The sequence below is a fragment of the Xenopus laevis genome, chromosome 1S (genome assembly GCF_017654675.1).
Source record: "Xenopus laevis strain J_2021 chromosome 1S, Xenopus_laevis_v10.1, whole genome shotgun sequence".
Taxonomy (NCBI): domain Eukaryota; kingdom Metazoa; phylum Chordata; class Amphibia; order Anura; family Pipidae; genus Xenopus; species Xenopus laevis.
Window position 1 is genome coordinate 54,579,991 of NC_054372.1, and position 14,362 is coordinate 54,594,352.

At 38.8% G+C, this 14,362-nt stretch overlaps 1 long non-coding RNA gene across 1 annotated transcript; it reads left to right on the forward strand.

Moving 5' to 3' along the window:
- The first annotated feature begins 1,413 nt into the window (after window positions 1-1,413).
- Window positions 1,414-1,747, forward strand: LOC121399298. The gene is made up of 2 exons (XR_005964889.1): window positions 1,414-1,493; window positions 1,600-1,747. It is a non-coding gene; the product is annotated as an uncharacterized LOC121399298 (long non-coding RNA).
- The last annotated feature ends 12,615 nt before the right edge of the window (window positions 1,748-14,362 follow it).

Below are 14,362 nucleotides of genomic sequence, written 5' to 3' on the forward strand. Positions count from 1 at the left end.
GGTAGATTTCGGAAATACCCCATTGCTGTCATGTGTGACATTGAAAAGATGTTCCACAGGTTTCATGTGAAAGAGGAAGATAGAGATTTCCTGAGGCCAAGGTGGGAGAGTTGGATTAAGGATTTACAAGATCTGCAAGGAGTCAGAATACTAAGGTGCTTTGCACCCTACAACTTTGGAAAGTATGAGAGAATCGAACTGCATCACTTCTTAGACGCTAGTAGTTACGGTTATGGCCAATGTTCCTACATCAGGGTGATAAGAGATGAAAAGGTACATTGCTCCCTTGTCATGGCCAAGACCAGAGTTGCACCTACCAATGTTCTCACAATACCAAGACTGGAACTAGCAGCTGCTGTAGTTTCTGCTTCAGTGAGCAAGTTCCTGAGAGACGAATTAGAGTTCAAGGTAGATGAAGAGTACTTTTGGACAGACTCACAGGTGTTTCTAGGCTACATAAATAATGAAGCTCGAAGATTCCATGTCTTTGTGGCAAACAGAGTTCAAAGAATTAGAGAAATCACTGATCCAGACCGGTGGTACTACATTGAGTCAGAAAGGAATCCAGCTGATCATGCTTCAAGAGGTCTTAAAGTTTCAGAAATGAAGGACTCAAATTGATTTACAGGCCCAAAGTTCCTATGGGAAAGGGAAATAGTATCCAACAAAGATTGCCTAGAGCTATCAATGTGCGATCCTGAAGTGAAGGTCATTCAAGTCTTAACTCTCAGACAAAAATGGCATACTCCTAGGAGAAATGTTCAAATAAACGACATAGTGATCGTCAAAGAAGAGGACATACCCAGAAATCGATGGAGAATCGCTAAAGTTCTTGAAGTCCAGAAAGACAATGATGGATTGGTGAGAAGAGTGAAATTACAGATGGGAAATTCCAAATTAAGTAAGAGAGGAGAACGTCTCACCACTCCACTCATTCTAGAACGTCCTATCCAAAAATTGGTTGTTCTTGTTGAGAATGATAAAGAACATTCTCAAATGCATAACAAGAAGGAAGAAATAAAATCCCCTTAATTTATGCAACCCAACTCAACAATGAATGCATAAATTAAAGGTAATTTGGTGGGAGTGTAGCTGCCCGCCCAAGCCAATCTAACATTTGAACTGCATAATTAATTGTGACTGCTAATATAAGAGAAGTTTATAGCAACTTAGCGCTAGTTTGCAGTACAGAACAATATATACCTCTATACGCTCTGTTGTATGGCAAGCAGAAAAGTTATTCCTGCTGTTAAAGTTTATTTGTGTGTAAAGTAACAGCCAGCAGCTATAATATAGCCAGCTAGGCACAGGACATTACAGGGTTAATTTGAGTACTCCAGCCACCTGACAGTCTAGTCCAATCAGAACCCAGCCTCACTCTGAGATCTTCTAGAATCTAGCCAGACATGCTAGCAGCCATCTTAGAGACAGAATCTTCAGAGAGCATGCCAGAGTAGAGAAACTGCCCTTAAGATCCTATGAGGCGAAAATAGGTGAACTATCTTTGTTTATGTGTACTGATTAATGCTGCTAATGACAATGTTAGTGATTATATGTTAGAATATATACTGAATGCTCTTTTTGTATGTTTGCCCCTAGTTCTACCACATTCTACACATTCTACACATTCTACGCATTCTACGCATACTTACTGCACTTATATCGCACCAATATTGCTAAAATTCATCATCTTTGTTCCTGATTCCCTATCCTGATGATGTTACCAATAAAGAAAGTTATTTTTGTACCAGTGGTATGTTCTTAAAGTCTTTCAAGGATCCGAGGACAGTTACAGGCAGGTTTAGGGTAAATATGCAGATTATTCATTAGCCATAATAATTACACTGGAATATCTCAGATTAATATGCAAGGAAATATGTTTTTGTATCAAGCAAATATATATATTTTTTTGAAGACTGACACCGGTGGTACCCAAAGTGGATTGAGTCAAAAGAATCACAAAATAATATTATTTTAAAGCACAGCCCTGGAAATAACCCAGTCAGGGCTCGTTAGTTACAACCTGCATCCAATTTGCTACCACATGCCCTTGTAAGTGTGTTTGTTTTGCTGCACAAGACAGAATTATACTGAATTGGGTGGGGGGGGGACTTCATTGAGTGAAAAAAAAGCATGGCAATTTGTATACAAAATTGCACTTTGTACATCACCCTGCATTTGTGTAGGTAAATGAGTTGTAAGAATAGAAAACAATTAAATAACTGAGTGTTCTCTACTTCTTGTCAGTTAACAGCTGCCTGTAAGCAGAAATTGAAACTTTACCTATTAAAGTAATTCCAAAAAGAGAGAAGAAAATATAGAGATGTTGTTAGTTACATAGGGTTGAAAAAAGACCAAAGTCCATCAATTCAACCACTTCAAATGAAACCCAGCATCCATTCATACATACTCACACTTAAACCCCTCCCTACACTCACATAAACTGCACATACCAATATCTATATTAATTGTAGATTAGTATCACAATTGCCTTGGATATTATGCTTGTCCAAGAAATCATCCAAGCCACTCTTAAAGGCATTAACAGAATCAGCCATCACAACATCACCCAGCAGTGTATTCCACAACCTCTGGTGCAGTGATCCTCTTTATGGGAAAAAACTAAAGTATCAGTTGTATTAACTTTATTTATGTATATTAAAAGGGTTGTTAACGTTTTAACCTTTAGTATGATGTAGACCAGAGGCCCGGGGCCAATGAGGCAAGTTTGAAAACTTGCCTCAGGCAGTAGGGCTGCCCCTGGTGCCCCAGGAGAATTTACAGTTTTTAAACCACAATTGTGCTCTCCGCACTAGCTATGCGCCCCGTTTGGACCTCCTTCGGCACAGGAAAAATCCCGGGTATTGGCTTACCCAGAATGACCCTGATGTAGACAATGTTATTCTGAGACAGTCTGCAATTAGTTTCCTTTTTTTTATTAGTTGTGGGTTTTTTTTAGCTTTTTATTTAGCTTTTTTTCTTCAAAATTAGTCTAGCAACCATCCATTGACTTGAATAAGACACTGGAATATGAATAGGCGAGGGTCTGAATAGAAAAATGAGTAATAAAAAGTTGCAATAACAATAAATGTGTAGCCTTACAGAGCATTTGGTTTTTTTATATGGGGTCAGTGACCCCCATTTGAAAGCTGGAAAGAGTCAGAAGAAGAAGATAATTAAACAACTATAAAATAAATAATTAAGGGCAATTGAGAAGTTGCTTAGAATTAGCCATTCTATAACATACTAAAAGTTAACTTAGAGGTGACCCTCCCCTTTAATGTAAGGTATGGGATCCGGTATCCGAAACCCATCATCCAGAAAGATCCAAATTACGGAAAGGCTGTCTCCCATAGACATCATTTTATCTCAGATTTTTAAAAATGATTTCCTGATTGTCTGTGATAATAAAACAGTACCTTCTACTTGATCCAACCTAAGATGGAATGAATCCTTATTAAAGGCAAAACCAGGCTATGGAGTTTATTTAATGTTTAAATGAAGCTTTAGAAGCTTTTTAGATTTAAGGTATGATCCAAATTACAGAAAGATCAGTTATGTTAAAAAACCCAGATTCCAAGTATTCTGGATAACAGGTCCTATACCTGTGTTGCATGCCTGCCATCCTTCCTCCGAAGGTCATGAATTGTGGACAACATAAAGGAGGGGGTTACATGACAACAAAAAGGAGGGGGTTACATGAAATAAGTGGGACTTAGCCAGATCCCAACCTGAGGAGTGTAGATCAGTTCAGTTTAGTGCAGGCCAAAATTCACTGATTTTCATTTAATAATTGGGCATTTTGATACTATATACAAGCTCTTTTAGTAATTATGAAATGAATCGTTCCTATTCATATAATTTATTAGTTATTTTAATTTAGTATTACAGTTATATAATTGATTTTATTACAGCAGAACCCCCATTTTTTGTTTTTCAGGGGACCAGAAAAAATTGGCTTCAAATCCGGTAAAACGTAAAATCAGGGAAATGTAGTGTGCATTATATATTGGTTGGACCACAAAAAGTACAGTGCAGTAGGTGCTGGGCAACCCACATCAATTCCCACCACACTGAATTTAAAGTGGTTTCCGGATAAAGAATCCCATACCTGTGCATATGTTGAGAATCTTTTTTTGGATGTCTAATACCCCAAGCAAAGATCATCAAGGGACTACATCACTGACAAGGAAGCTAAAGAGTGTCAGTGATGTTGATTCTACATTTGCACATCCTATTCAAATAAATGGGGGGGGTCGTTGTTTGGCAAAAACGGGCTCCAAAGCAACTTCTTACGCTGGCAGGGGAAGGGTTACAGGTGGCAATAGCCATATAATAAATCTAATAAACTGCCAATGTATTCCCTCATAGTAAAGACATTTTTTTATTTTGACAAAATTTGTCAAGCCTGCACACAATATTTCTTAAGAAGTCTAGTCGCTGGATAAGTATGGTGCTTAGCCTAATACAAATCCACTTGCAAGCACGCTTTATCGTGCTTAGCTATAGGAGCATGTCTGCATTTTAACCTTTGTCCATTCAGCTTACATTGTGAAGTGGAGATACTTCCCCAAGCTTGAACTTGAAGTGTGTATTTTAGAGCTCGCCACTCACAATTGCTAAAATATTAGTGGTAACACTTCAAATGGGAGATGTCTGCCTCAGATATAGATGCACTAGCCTTCTAGACAGAGAAGGAGACAAATCTATCAAAAGATGCAATGTCATTATATGTTTCTAGACATTGTATATAGACTCTAAGATCCTTGCTAAGCCTGATATGATCAAGGAGAGTATTGCCCAACCTCTGTGCTTTTTAAAGAAATTCATTCAAAATAAACATGACAAGGGACTGAGGGTTGACACCGATATCAATGGCAACATTTATAAATACTTTCAAAACGGAAAAACACAATGGATATTAATTGATATAAGGAAAATGATTTAAACAATTTGTCTGTATTAAATGCTTGCTTTACATCTCTCTAGCTATTTTTTATAGTATCTCAGCCTTAAAAATACAACGTACCTCTGTAGTTAAATTAAGTCATTAATTAATATTATTAATAGACAATATCATACAAACCATTTGTTGGATGGTTGTTTTGCATTGAAAAGTTGGGATTTACAGATTAGGGAAAAAACTTGGAAGAAATACAACTACACTGTTCTCTTATAGCGCTCCAGTAAAATAGAGAACATGGTGCTTCAGCCTTTGATAAAAAAAAAAAGTTAGGATCTAAAAACACACGCCTGACCTTGAAAAAACACCATTGTTTGGTCAGGAGCAGACGGATAAAGTCCAGGATCATTAATAAGCACATCCATGTAGTGTTCATCTGAAAAATCCTTTTCAACTGATAAGAGTTTCTGTTGCCTAGGCTTCTACCATTTCAGATAATTCCCTACAAATTGTAGCAGACTTGTTTAAGGCCTGAAAATGAATTTATGGCATAGGGAACCAGGAAGCAATGGAGAATGAATGGTAGAGACAACTTAAACAGGTGTTTCCCTAAAAACCTCAGCTTGGCTAGTACAAATCGTACAGGAAATTGATCTCCAGAGGCAGCAAATTGTTAGCATCTCTAATGCATTTTCAAATTCCTACTGTGCAAAATCAGCTTGTAAAAACAGGCCATTTTTAACAAGTGCCTTGTCTGGGTTCCTACACCGTTTAATTTCAGATGACTTTAATGAGAACTCTGCTACATATTTTACCTCCCATCTGGTTTCTATTTGACAATGAAATATTTGTACTTTCCAACCCGTGTACTTTTGGAGCTTTAAGAACAGATGTCTCTCCTTAAAACATGACGGCAGCAGGTCTCATTGCATTACCAAAATAGCTATTTATTGTAGTGGTGAAATAAGTTTGGATTAGTCATCTCCCTCAATGGATCCAATATGGTACAAGCCAAGTTTATTTTCCTATTCTAGCATTAAGTAACCCCTGAAGCAGGTCAGGACAAAGGAAACAGTTGCAGCTCTTGGGGCAAACGGATGTACTGTATTACATGCAAATGGAGATGCATTTTTTATTTCTGCTAGCATCACTAATGTGCATCCAGTGAAAGGTGAAGCAGAGCTTACACACAGCTGTTTCCACTAATGGTTATGCTCTAGTATTACTGCACTAAGAGCAGGGGTATTGACTGCTGATGGAGTGGCACTCAAAGCCACTTACATTTATGCAGTAAAAAGGCCAAAATATGCAACAAATCATAGCAACCAACAATGACCTTGTGAAGCAAAAATAATGATGGTAACACTTGGTTCCTGAAGTGGGACCAAGTTTTGAATCTGCTTCTTCATTATTCTCAAAAGGAAAGCCCTGGAGCTATAAGCGCAGGGGCTGCATGACAAGGGATCTGAATGACCAGCAGCCAAATTATACTGGTCTTGGTCAGAGATGGACAGAATCATGTAGCTGTGTTTAAGTGAAAAGGAATGAATTAAAGCAGAAGATGGCCAGACCCAGGGGTGAAGTCAGATAGGGATGTGATGTCAGGGAAAGAAGCAGGAGTTTTCTTCTTTATGTTTTCATATTATCTATTAATAACGGAATATGGATGTTTTTCCTTAATGTACTGTTACTTTGTGGTTTCTGTATCTTTATACCGTTTAATTGTGAGAGTCGGGATTGTATTAATTTATGTTAAACGAATGATGTCAAATGCTTGATCCAGGGAATGTTTGTGACTGCCATTGGGGTCAGGAAGAAATTTATTTCCTCTTGAAGTCAACAACGGTTTCGCCTGGGTTTTTTTGCCTTCCTCTGGATCAAAACAGTGCACATATGATATTATATTATAAGTTTTTAGGTAGGACCTTGCCAGAGTACTGCTCAGGTAAGTTTAGAAGAGAGAGAAAGGAGGTTCTCTCCTGTGACTGCACGGTGGATTGATTGATACAGACACTACTACTTATGAAGCAAAGCAGCATTCCAGAGATGAGTAGCAGCGCCAAAAGTCCTGTAGATGCATGATAAAAAAGTAAAACAATATGACCTAAGATAACTGCACAAATAAATACTATCTAGGTAAATTAGAAATCTAAGTCAAATAATTAGAAAGGAAAATAGAGGAAATAACTTATATGATATAATAGACAAAGAATATTGGAATATATGGGAACTTTGGATTAAATACTTAAAAGACAAAGGAACAGTAAAACTATAAACCTATTATCTACTAGTTGAAACCCCTAGACTTTAACTTATTATAGGCTCAAGCCCACACAATTTTATACTTAGAATTAGTATTAGAACCCAGTTTAAGGAATATTGTGTGTAAAGAGTAGTTAAAAACTTGTTGTCATATTACTATGACAAAAACTTGTTGTCCATACTAGTATGGAGTTATAAATTATATAACTATTATATATAACTATTAGTACCCATCCGCTCTTCTTCTCTATATCTCCCTTGTTTATTTCAAAAACTGAAAATAAAGAATAAACAAAAAGAATTACTGGACTTTTACACTTCTTACCTTTTCAACAATCTACACTGTTTGATCTCACACTTGGAACTGGTTTAAAAATTATAAATGACTTTATAATCGTTTTCCTTTTTTTCTGTGTTTATGATATAAATGCTATGTAAGTCACACCCACAAATGGCCCAAGCATGGCATGGGAAACACAAACACTCATTTTAAAAGTCATAAACTGGAAGTAATAAAATGCTCTCAAAGGCCAAACAAAACTTTCACAATATTCCTTGTGGTTGAAGCTCAAAAGGATAAAATCATTTTAGAAAAAACTAAAAAAATTATAAACTGTAGACAGTGAAGGGAAATCATACATTTAGGAATATGCACTGTTAGATTTGTTTACATGCCCATTTGGTACCTTTTTCTTGAAACTGACAAGCTAGGGTTGGCGCCTTTTCTGAAAAAAAAACTAACACCCTTCCCATACTTTAACTTTATTTGCTATTAATATCATAAGCACCATGTATACTTTTTATGAGCCATGTATGTTTATTTTTCTTTATACATTATAGCACTACTTATGTACGCAGGGTTGTACAGCAGAACAATAAATGAATAAAACAGGGTATCAATACATTAATAAATGCAAATAAAGTTAACATACATTTACGGTAAATACAGTACAGCTTATTTTCATGTTCTGTTGCTTAGCTTCTAGTTTTGCTTTTTTAATCAATGTTTCCTACTTTTAGAGTTTACAAAATGTCATAATAAAGTATCACACACTGAAAATATTTGTGCAGCTGCTCTGGCATGAAACTGAAATTTGCTGCTTATCTTTTCCATTATTTAGCGCTTTACTTATCATGAGTAATCCCAAGTTCATAATACAAACCTGGGTTTCTTTTGACTCTTGGCTCCCCCCCCCCCCCCCCGGATAGGTTCTCTTACTGATATCTAATAAGATCTGTCCCTTTAGAAAGAGTTCTCAAAGGACAAAGGAAATGTGATTCCCAAAATCCCTGCACTGGAGTAAACTGAACAGATTGCTGGTTTGCTGTGTTTCCAAGTTACATGCTACATAAGCTCCAGTTAGGCAACCTCAATGCCACTGTGCTTTTTAATGAGTCTAGCTAAATGGTGCATGCTTAAGCTACTAATGTAAGGATGTCAAAAGTCCCTTTTTTAAACATAAATAAAGCTAAAATAGTAATGAAGAGGAGGTCAGAAAATGGTGCGAAAATAAAATTGCAAGATACTAAGTTGAAAAGTTCAATTATACATTCACATATATATGACGACGGTTCAGAGAGAACCGAAACGCGTTAATGTGGGGTAGTTTGTAACACTCCAATAAAAGATACTTCTTTATCACTACACCCGTGTGTGCTCCTAACTGTATCTATTTGCTTCCTTTCGAGGAGCACCCGGAATTTGATCAATTGAGGGTGAGTGCCGGTGAATCATATGAATATATATATATATATATATATATATATATATATATATATATATATATATATATATATATTTATTTATATATATATATATATATATATATATATATATATATATATTTATTTATATATATAGGAACGTTAGGTCAGTGCACCCAGAACACAAAATGAATGCCTAGGTGCAGGGACTTTAACATAAATGATAACAAATCAAAATCAACAAATAGTCCGCACGCATAGGTCTTACTTGAAAAAATCAGTGTTATTTATTCACACTGATTTTTTCAAGTAAGACCTATGCGTGCAGACTATTTGTATATATAATATACCTATTTATTTTCTCTTTGCATTTAAAAATTCCCAGGCACATCGACTGAGGAGTGATCTAGTAGACACAGATCCCTGCACTTTCCATAAATCCAAATAGGTCTAGTTAAGATGCCATAGTCACTGCACTGAACTCAGCTTATCAACATGTTCCCCTTTAAGATACTGAGCCAATAAAGCAAGGATCCAGTACCTTTCATCTTATACCAATTACTGGCAACCATTCATGCACAGAAGCGCTTTACCCGGCACTATCTTTACTCCTCACTGCTATACTCCATGTTTTACTGGAGGAGGCGGTGGGCAACACCCCTCCCCCACAGGGATAGCTTATCCTGGAGGATCAGATGCAAGCATATTTTAACCATTTATAAAATATAAAACTAGCATTCAACTGTAATGGGTAAAAGTGGTAAAGCTTGAAAAAGAAAAACACTCCTTTAAGTATTTGTATTTCTTTGGAACTATAAATAGAATCCAGCTTTGTATTTACATGACCTAAATAAACATCAAATATTTATCTTGTGTTACATTAGCCCAAAATATGTATATAGTATTGGCCATTTACCTATGGAATCCATTTACTGTGGAATTAACCTTCAGATTTTTGTCTTACCCTTAGCTGCCTCTTTAAATGGGGACTTATGATTCCCAGATACCAGAAGATCTGTTCAATTTGTCAGAAACAGTAAGGCTAGCAGCCAATGTCAACCAGTTTATTGCCACTGTTATTCCTTTGCTACTTTGAAGGTACAGTTCAACTTTAAATTCATTTACTATGTTGTAGATAGGGGGTCTCCAAAATTTTAAACCTTGCCCTTACCTTGCTTAATGAGTACTGTGTTCTGTACCAAGCTTTAAAAAAAAAAAAGTATTTGAGAAGCTGATTAGCGAAGGTCGGTGACTCGTTAATGTAGCCTGAGGAAAATGCAGCTTTGGTGCTTTACCGATTCTTAAAGGAGAAGGAAACCCTGTTTTATATACTGAACTTATGAGCAGCTGTTGAGAAGCTAAGCTTAGGGGTCGTCACTAATTATCAAGCAGAAAATGTGGTTGGCCTGTCATACAAACTGGTGCTACTGGGCTGATTATTAAATTCTGATGTTAGCAGCACTAGTTTCTGTGCTGCCAGGTAGTAATTATCTGTATTAATTACTAATCAGCCTTATACTGTGACATTTCTATTCTATGTGTACTGTATATTTTGAGTCAGTCCCTAAGCTCAATAAGTGACAGCAGCACAGAGCATGTGCAGTGAATCAGCAGAGAAGAAGATGGGTAACTACTGGGGCATCTTTGGAGACACAGATCTTTACTGCTAAAGGGCTGTGGTTGCCTGTGGTTGGTACAGAAGCCCAAAACATAATATACAAGATTTCTAGCTTACTTCTTTAGTTTAACTTTGCTTGTCCTTTAAGCATCGGTTAATCGTTAATGGAGCCTGAGGAAAACACAACCAATACCTTTGTGTTGAACAGACAGGTACCAAACAGGAATGGAACTAGGGTCAGGAAACAGGCGATTTGCCACATACTTTCCATGAGGCACGAAACGCATATGGCCATCCTCTGAGATGTTCCTTTTTGCGTAATTAAACTTTTAATTTGCATCTATTTTGAAATGAAGTCCAGTTTTTGTTCCAGCTTACCACTGAATTCTACATGTCTGATACTACCTCCCCAAGCTGAAGGTCTGGGGCTTGAGCACTTGGACCACCTGTTAGTATCGGTAAGTGTACCTTACTACTCACCAGTTTTGCAATATTGGATTTTTTCCTTATCCCCCATCCAATGTTACCCCTGCAAAATTAAACATATTCAAAGAGCAGACAGTTCATCTTGGGGCATGGGGGAGCGATTTTGCAGAATCAAAAGTAAAGGTCACTCTTGAATGCAGCATGCAGAACATGGCACAGATGACCCGGCAAGGTGGGGGGAAGGTAGCCTGCCTGTGATAGAAGGAGAGGCAAGCTGTCTGCCCTTAGGTCGGGCAAGGCCTCCCTTGGTTACCCAGGGAGCGAATTGACTCTGTTATGTGGAAGATGGCCTGCAGGCACTTCCTGGAAATGTAAAGGTAGGTGGGACATTTAGTTGTTGTGGTTATCGGGAACCTCAACGGGCAGGTATTGACTCTGTGGCTTTTTTCAACCTTTGTACAGAATGCTTTACTCATTAAGAAATGTACAGAGGTCAAGTGCGGACAGATCCAAGACAAGCCCCAAAAAGGGAAGCGGCTTTAGCCCCCCCCCCCCCGCCACAGAGCCTAGACCTGCATGGTGAAATTCCAGATGTCCTCTTGTGCCTTTACATCGAAAAGCATTGTTGGTAGGCCAAGGTGGGGGTGAAGATGGAAGGAGGGGCACGCTGTCTGCCCCTAGGTCAGTCGATGGGATTGAGAAGGTGAGGGAAAGATAGCCTTCCTGTGATGGAAGGAGGGGCCTTGCTGAAAAACATGGCGGTTGGCTGTTTCTTTGCTGAAGGGCTGTCTCGAAAAAACTCCATTTGGCTGCACTTTTTCTTACAGGGGTTTCCTGTAAGACCCCCCGCTGCCCTTTTTGGGGAGTGCCTTGCATCAGCTCGCAGTTGACCTTGGTAAATTGTTTAACGAAGACAGGGTTCTGTAGATAGCTTGAAATAAAGCATTTGAGAAGCTGATTAGCGTAGGCAGTTTAGGCGCTTTACCGAACTGTAAATATTGGTTACTCGTTAATGTAGCCCAAAGAAAAGGTAACTTCCGCTGAAATGTACCCACCGGGGCTTGAACCCCGAGCCCTTTGGGTTCTCCTTTTGAGGGTGAATCGATGCCATTTGCTGCATGTGCCATAGAACCAAAGTGAGGGGTTGCTGGTTTTGCCAGCTCCAAGGTAGCAGTCATGCTTGAATGCAGCCTGAAGAAAATGGCCTGCATAGAAGAGAGGGTTCTATAAAGGCATAAATAACCCTGAGTGGTCCAGGAAATTATCTACCCAGGATTCCCAGAGCGGACAACAGGAGCTTTAGCCTCCGTGCCACAGAGCACAGATCCTGCCAGAGGCACTTCCGGATGACCATAAGAACCGGATGACCCCAAGTGCCTCTATATTGACTGACAGTGCTGGCAGTCCATCTTCCGCCTAATAGAGTCAATACGAACCCCGGGTGCTTCAATAAGGATGGCCTCCCAAACGGTCAAGTGGTTAGGGCCATCCCAAAAGTCAAGAGTTTGATTCTTACCTGTGCTGAAAAATTGGAACACCGGATGGACCATGAACCTAGGTTGATTGCAAAGCAGGGGCTGACACTAATCTGCCAGCAGTAGTCTCCATTTGGCTGCCCCTTTTCCTCAAAGGGGTTACCCTTCTATGCTTACCTTGCCATTCTAAGCTTACCTTGCCCTTACATCAATTTGGGCTTTTTCTCCCCATGAAAGCCCACTTTCATTGGTTAGAGCCTTTGCTATCATAGTTTTTGATCAGCCTGGTGGTCCATAGAGCAGCACTCCTTTTGGTGGCTGTATCCCAATACGAATAAATTAATTAAGATGCATCAATGGCCACTCCACTGCTTGTTTTAGTTTCAGTTTAAAATTCTCTAGGCCTTCCAATGGAAACTTGCTTATAAATACTACAAGCTATTGATAACATACATTCATATTCCAATTATTTGCCATAAAACAGACAACTTTCAGAGAACAGCTTATGGTATGCAAAGTTATATCCACACTACTAAATTAATAGAGGAACAGGAACTGTTATTGGTTTCCTCATCTGCCATAAATACCATTGTTGTGGACCACGTAAGAGTTTTTTTTGCACAACCTATACAAAGCAATCCCCCATTTTTGTACAAAAAGAATACCCAATGCTAAAGGTCTAGACCTAAAGCTAAAGTTTTAGCCATTACATTGAAGAACAGCAAGAACAGCAAGAACAGTGCTGTCCAACTGGGGGCCCCCCTTTTGTGGCGCCCATATGAAATTCTGCCTGCTGTGACTGCTTCCCTTTAATGCTTTAAACTGTATCAGTACCCTGATTAACTGGCCCCTGCATTGTTTATACCTCAAATTCAGACTGTAAGATCCTGTATTGTTCACACTTGTATCACTTCTATTATTCACACCCGTAAAACCCTGCACTGTTCACCCTCACACAGACTGTAAGTGCCCACATTGTTCATCTGTTCACACCCCAGACAAACCAGACCAAATGAACTGTTCATTTTATAGTGGTCCTGATAGGTTTCTTTCTCCCCTGCTGTATTCTGCCTTTCCTATAATCCCTGTGTGTACCATACTCTGCCTGCCCTATACCCCCTGTGTGTTCTGTACTCTGCCTGCCCTATGCGTCTTGCGTGCCATTCTCTACCTGCATTTTGCTCCTTGTGTCATACTCTGTTTGCCCTATTCTCCCGGTGTGCCATACTCTGCCTGCCCTAATCCCTCTGTGTGTGTGCCCTACTCTACCTGTGGGACAGAAGCCTGGCAGGGATTTGTTATGGGGGGTTGTTAGAATTTGCTTATTGTTGTTAGGGGCCCTAAAGCATTTAAGGGTGTGTTTTAATCTGATTTTAACCAACCATTTGTTATTTTTTTTTAGTGTGCTACCATCATCAATGTGTACATAGTCTTAAAAGTTCTTGTGGTAATATGGGTGTGGTTTAAAGTGGGACTGCCTTCCATTATCAGCCCTCCACTCCATAGGCCAGAAAAAATCCACCCCTCCACACCACAGTAGTTAGAAAGCACTGTTCTAGAAGAATGAGTGACAGACAGGTAAGCAGCACTAAGCTCCAACAAGAAACTATAGTGGGGACAGTAACATTGTGGCAGGGACACTACTACAGGAACTCCCAAGCAAAGTTATTCCTCCTGAGGTCATACAAGAGTGCTCTAAAGAATACAGTCGGTGAATACTATTTTGCTAAGTTTGCAATGAAAGGTATCTGTAACTTCTGATGTGACTGTGTTATGACAGTGAAGTTAAGCACCAGCTGCAAATACATTGTAACATCCTCTTATACTGAAGGGGCGCCGTCAAATCTGTGCTCTGAATAGAATTTATAAATGTATATAAACAACAAACACTTTAGGTGTGATAAGCAGCCTGGGACAATCTATGGTTTCATCCAACTATTGTACATTGTGGCTATAAGTAGGTTTCTCGGGTAT